Genomic DNA, 6,000 nt, shown 5'->3' with positions numbered 1-6,000 from the left:
GGTGCTGGATCTCAGGACCAGAACCTGGGCAGGGGTATTGACTCCCCCAACCCCCAAAGAACAGCCTCAGCAACAGCAACCCCAACAATGAAAACGAGCCAAGTTCAAGATGAGAGCGGACTGTCTGCGGGCAAGGGGGACGCTGGTGAAGCAGGTGCTGAAGGTGGTTGTGGAGGTGAGGGTGAGGGAAATGGGAAGGGGCAGGAAGGCACCGAACGGCACCAAAGGGACTTGGAACAAATAAGTAAAGAAGATTCTTCTAGTCAAATAGTGTCAGTAACCCAGGAAAAGGCGACACGGCTAGTGAGCCCTGAAATGGAATGAGAGGGAAAAAGGAAAGCAGCTCACAGCTACAAAGAAGAGGAGGAAGTGGGAGATGTGCTGCTTCCTGTAGAAAGAACGATGACTGAAGACAAAGCTGGGTGGGGACTAGTCCCTGGACTGCAGGCGCCGCTGCTACACACACACACAACGGCCGCCGCTCCGTGGGCAGCTCCTACTACTGCTGGGCTGGGCTGGGCTGGGCGGGCTGCGCCGGAGCTCGCCTGCACAGATCAGCTCGCAGAGGAGAGAAAAGCCTCTCTTCTCTGGCCAGCCTCACAGCCAAGGTAAAAGAAACGCTTTTCATGTCGCTTTTTTTTTTTTTTAAATGACCATTGCCTGTGGTTTTAAGCGCAGATTTATCAGGGAAGATAGGGACATTGTTTCAGGATTGGGGGAAATGATTAGGATGGGTTCTTTTAGAAGGGCTTTTCTGAATAACCACATTTGCTTTAAACAAAACAAAACAAAAAGATCTTTACTTCTTAGCTTTGGTGACTGGTCAAGAAAACACACTAAATGTAAGACACTGTTTGCATAGTTCTCTTGGAAGAAAAGCAGGGGTGAGTTGAAATCAACTGGGGCTGGGAGCTGTGTGCTGGTCCTCTGAGCGTTGCAGTCCTGTTTAGGGGATGTAAGTGTGGTGTGAAACGTTAATTGCATTATCTTTCCTACACATGGCACTAGGTAGCAGCACAATGACTGTGATTTGGCTTTTTGGGGGGAGGACTAAATCCTTTTGTACTCAGAATTTGCCAACAAAGGCTGTGGAATTGCATATGTGAGGGGCAGTGTTTACCATTAAAACAACAGTGTCTTCTTCCTTCTACTCTGTGCAGCTGCGTTCAGGATAACCTCAGAAACAGCTAGCGTTTGCCAGTGGGTCTTATCCTAAAGTTGCATCCTCTCTCAGAGGAGTGTGGCAGGTTTAACTTGTCCAGGACGAGATACCAGTGTATACATGGATTTTGCGTTTATATGGATTTTATTTATTTCTTGGTCAAGATGCATATTAACCTCAGCAAGGGACAAAATGTAAAAGTGTTGCTGGGTTGTTTCCGTACCTGTGCACACCACAGAGAGACTGGAACAGTAAAACCAGAATGCAATTTTTTTGTTCTTTGATTTTCTTGAGCAGTGAATGTTCTTAGTGAGAGTCTGTGAACATGACTTGTTCATATTTATGAATGATATGTAAAAGTGCATCAACTAGGTCTAATGGATATGAAATGACATTGTGGATTCTTTTGGCATGATGTGTAGGAGAAAGAGTTTAAATCCCTAGTGTAGCTGGTTTTAAAAATTAAGCAATAAATGGTCACTAATAAAAGGTTTTTTCTTCAGTTATTAGAATAAAAGGAGATAGGTTTTCAAAAGAGAAAGAACTGCTTACAGTAGAGTAAAAATAAGAAAAAGGTCATATTTAGACAGTAATAAATTCTTAAAATATGGGTTTTTAAACGCTAAACAAGCCGTTGAGCATGTATATGCCTCTGATTATTACCATTCTCAATTGTGAAGAGCTATAGGGTTTTTAAAATGCCATTTTATGAAATTGATTTGGCTTCTCACAATTTATGGTGTAGCAGCACATTTTGAGAGATAAGAGCATTTTGGTACCAAAGGATAAAATGTCTACTTTTCTGAGGTTACTTATTAAATTAAACCTGTGCTATGTCTAAGAGGCAAAATATTGCTGGTGTTGAAACCATGAAACTCCCTGATTTACTGCATTTAATCAAATCTGTGGGCAAAACGAGTCATGCCACATATTCTACAGTTCCACTTCCCTTTTGCCTCCTATAGTAACATATGTAAAGATATCTGCCCAGCGAGGGAATCTAGGCAAGATCTGGGATCCAGAATGCCCCTAACTGGAGTTCTCTGATCAAGCGCCTATCATCAAATGAAGTTGAAAGTTGGGAATCTGGGCTGTATGAATGAATATGGGGCTCACCCTCTGGTACTTACTCATCTGCAGGCTGTATTCACTAGATAATGCCAACGCTCGGCTTTGTTTGGAGTGTGTAGACAATCTGTCTTCCTCTTCTCTGTGTTTCACACAAGAGTAAGAAAATAAAACCTTGGCTCATAGGCACTGGAGAGTCAAGAGAGCCCCCTGCTCTCTTTCAGAAAACAACTAAGGTGCCTATTTCCTGCACAGCACAGAACATTTTCTTAATTGTTAAATTTCAGCCTGAAGCATATTAGTGGGTTACTGCAGATCAGTAACTATAGTGGTAGAAGGTTTAGAAAAAAGATGAACATGCTCCTACGCTGTAAAGTGAGACTATTTCCACTTATTCTGGCCATATGGAATATTGAAAGACATGATGCTTTTGCCCAGGGTACTCAGTGGCTTTTGAGGGAGTCGACCAACACTGAAATTTTAATTGAATGTTTTTTTTCTGCCATATGGCCAATAGCTGAGAGGAAACTCGACTCCATTATCCCATAGCCAGCCCTGGGCCTCATATGGTAGGCATGTAGGAAATGTATTTGGTTGACTGACTTTTTAACCTATTCCTGAAGGCAGGCCCAACTCTTTTAAGTATAAAAGCTCTCTAGTCAAAGCAGAAAGACAATTGTGGGTGGAAGAAAATAACATCATGTACTGAAAGGAATGCAGGTAGAGAGTCAGGCATGTCTGCCTTGTCCACTGGTTCTTACTACTTGACCTGGTCTGTTAATTTGAGAGACTTAGTTTCTTCATTGTCAAGAGGGGTTGATAGTTGATAGTACTTAATCAGGGGGGCGTTTTTCTTTTTTGTTTGGTTTCATTGATTTTGATTTTGTTTTTGCTTTTGTTGTGGATATGTCAGTAGCTGGAACATAGTAGTTACTCAGATGTCATTTCTTCTTCCTGGGTGATAAGGAAAAATTTGTATTTACTTGATTGATCTTTGCCACTACCACTAAGGTTCTAGGAGACTCCTTATTGTAGTAAATATCTATATTATAAAATTTTCTATTTTAACTATTTTTAAGTATACCATTCTATGGCATTAAGAATATTAATATTGTTGGACAATCATCACCACCATCTATCTCTAGATGTTTTATCTTCTCAAACTAAAATTGCTCTCATTAAACCATAACTCCCCATTTCTTTCTTCCGCCAGCCCCTGGCAACCACTGTTCTGCTTTCTGTCTATTAATTTGATATTCTAGATACCTCATATAAGTATTTGTCTTTTTGTGACTGGCTTAATTCACTTAGCACTGGTATTCAAGGTTCATCCATGTTGTAGCATGTGTCAGAATTTCCATTTTTTTTTAGGTCGGATAATGTTCCATTGTACGTATGTACTACATTTTGTTTATTCATTCAGTGGACACAGGATTTCTTCCATGTTTTAGCTATTGTGAATAATGCTGCTAAGAACAAAATGAGGGGGGTGGAATATCTGTTTGAGTGCCTGCTTTCACTTCTTTTTGGGTACCCAGAGGTGGAATCAATGGATCACGTGTTAATTTTGTGTTTAACTTTTTTGATGAACTACAATACAGTTTTCCACAGTGTCTGCCTGCACCATTTTACATTCCCACTACAGGGTTCTCTTTTTCTCTACATTATTGCCAACATTTGTTATTTTCTGGAGGGTTTTTTTGTTGTTTGATTTTGATAATAGCCATCCTAATGTGTGTGAATTTATATCTCTTTGTGGTTTTTGTATGCATTTCCTCAAGAATTAGTAATTTTGAGTTTCTTTTTATGTGCTTATTGGCAATTTGTATATATTCTTTGAAGAAATGTTTATTCAAGTCCTTTGCCTGTACTTTGTTTGTTTGTTTGTTTTTTAACTTGGGTTGTTTTGGAAGAGACATTTTTAACTGGTGGGATCTCTCAACATAGTATGTCATAAAATTCATGATTATAACATTTGTATTTAATCTTCTACATATATTAGTATTATTCCTGCCCAAGTAAATACTTCTCTCAGAAGTAACTTTTGAAATAGAAAAGAGACCATATGACAATCTGCACAGCTCCTGGTAATTGGTGGTATCAAGAACCTGACAGTGAAATTTAAACCCTTATGTAGGCACTCACACCAGAGACCCTGCTGGTCAAGTGTGGACCAGGCTACTATTAAGTGTCTTTCCAGTTTCCCCTTAGCTGGATGAGAAAAAAGTACCCAGTAGGCAGCAGTGTCATAAAAAGGGAGGAGATACTAAAGCACTAAATACTCCCAAACCCTTTATAATGAGTATCATTATAGTAGGGATATAGTAGTTAAACAACAATAATAGATTTCTAGGACAGCAGGTTTCTGCTAATGAAATGTGATTCTAATCTAAATTTCACATTCAAATATAATCTTTTTATATTTCATTTTCCACTTTATATTTTACTCCCAATTCCCAAACTGGTGAAGAGGGGTATAAATGGGGCTGAAGAGAGTTCAGCAAGGTTAGGGAAGACTCTATTGAACAGGGACAGTATCTGAGCTTTATGCTGTGGTCATATTCATTGACCTTGACTGGTTTGAAGAGTTCCTGAATGATTTCATGTTAACTTTTTGTAATGCCCTGTGGATGTGTGTTGGGGAGGGGGATGGGGGCAGGCTGATCATGGCCCCTGACTTTGTTTACTTTCCAAATCTGTTTGTTTCACAAGTTTGGGTAGGACTCATGCCTGGTTCTATGGCTACACAAGGAAGAGAGTAATTACAGAGCTGTATTAGGGCTTAGTCCCTGGCCTAAGACATCAGGAATGGTAGAGCTGAAGATGGCTTGGGAACCAAGCTAGTCTGTATCAACCCCTCTATGACTGATAATGAAATAGACCCAGAATTTAAGTTATATATTCAAAGTTGCACTGTTGATTAATACCTCCCCTCTCAATTGAATCACCACTTCACGCCTGACATGTGATGCAGTGGATAGAGTGTTGACCTGGACTACTGAGGTCTCCAGTTTGAAACCTGGGGCTTGCCCAATCAGGCACATACAAGAATCAACTATGAGTTGATGCTTCCACTGCCTCCCTTCTCTCTCTCTTTCTCTCTCTCCTCTTTCTAAAATTGATAAATAAAATCTTTAAAAATAAATCACCATTTCCCTTTCTTCCATGATAAGGGAAAATGAGTAGAGAAAGTCTTTATACTTTGTCACTTTTTAAATTGTTTACAAAAAGCCTAAATTATTTTGTTTAAAGAGAAGAGGGTAATGTTTACATATAACACACTATGTAAACATGGAGTTTCTTTGTTCAAATTTGTTCAGATGTAAAGATGCCGCTATAGAAATGAGATTCAGATTTCCAGGTAAGAGTATTAGAGATATAAATGGTTCTCCAAAGTTTTATGTTAAATTAAACAAGTTATATATAATGGGAGTCAATGTTCAGACAATGTCTAGAAGACTTAATTAAACATTAAAAAAGTGGGAGGTCTCAATTATCAAACTTTAGTGACAACATGTTTCTTTGAAGTGGTCCCGCTGTATACCAAGGTTCAAGATAAGAAAGAATCAACCCTTTTTATCTCTTGGCAAATATGTGTGAACAGTCAAGCTTTTAATGGAAAACCAGTGACTTGACCCCTGTTCTTTTGGCTGTCCCTTGCTGCCCTGCCAGCCTGATTGTCAGGGTCAGCCACAGTCCTTGCTCCCATGTCAGTGGTGGGATTCAAATAATTTAACAACCAGTTCTCTGCTCTAATGATTGTTTTTTTA

At 39.5% G+C, this 6,000-nt stretch overlaps 1 protein-coding gene across 1 annotated transcript in view; it reads left to right on the top strand.

The window, feature by feature from the left end:
- The first annotated feature begins 431 nt into the window (after positions 1-431).
- Positions 432-6,000, top strand: part of GNG2 (G protein subunit gamma 2) — a 115,179-nt gene continuing 109,610 nt past the window's right edge. The window contains exon 1 of the mRNA XM_066275980.1: positions 432-608. The gene's annotated coding sequence lies outside the window, so the exon portion shown is untranslated. The remainder of the gene's footprint in view (positions 609-6,000) is intronic.

Source organism: Saccopteryx bilineata, chromosome 4, assembly GCF_036850765.1.
Source record: "Saccopteryx bilineata isolate mSacBil1 chromosome 4, mSacBil1_pri_phased_curated, whole genome shotgun sequence".
NCBI classification, from domain to species: Eukaryota; Metazoa; Chordata; class Mammalia; order Chiroptera; family Emballonuridae; genus Saccopteryx; species Saccopteryx bilineata.
This window is presented reverse-complemented; position numbering and strand designations above follow the sequence as displayed.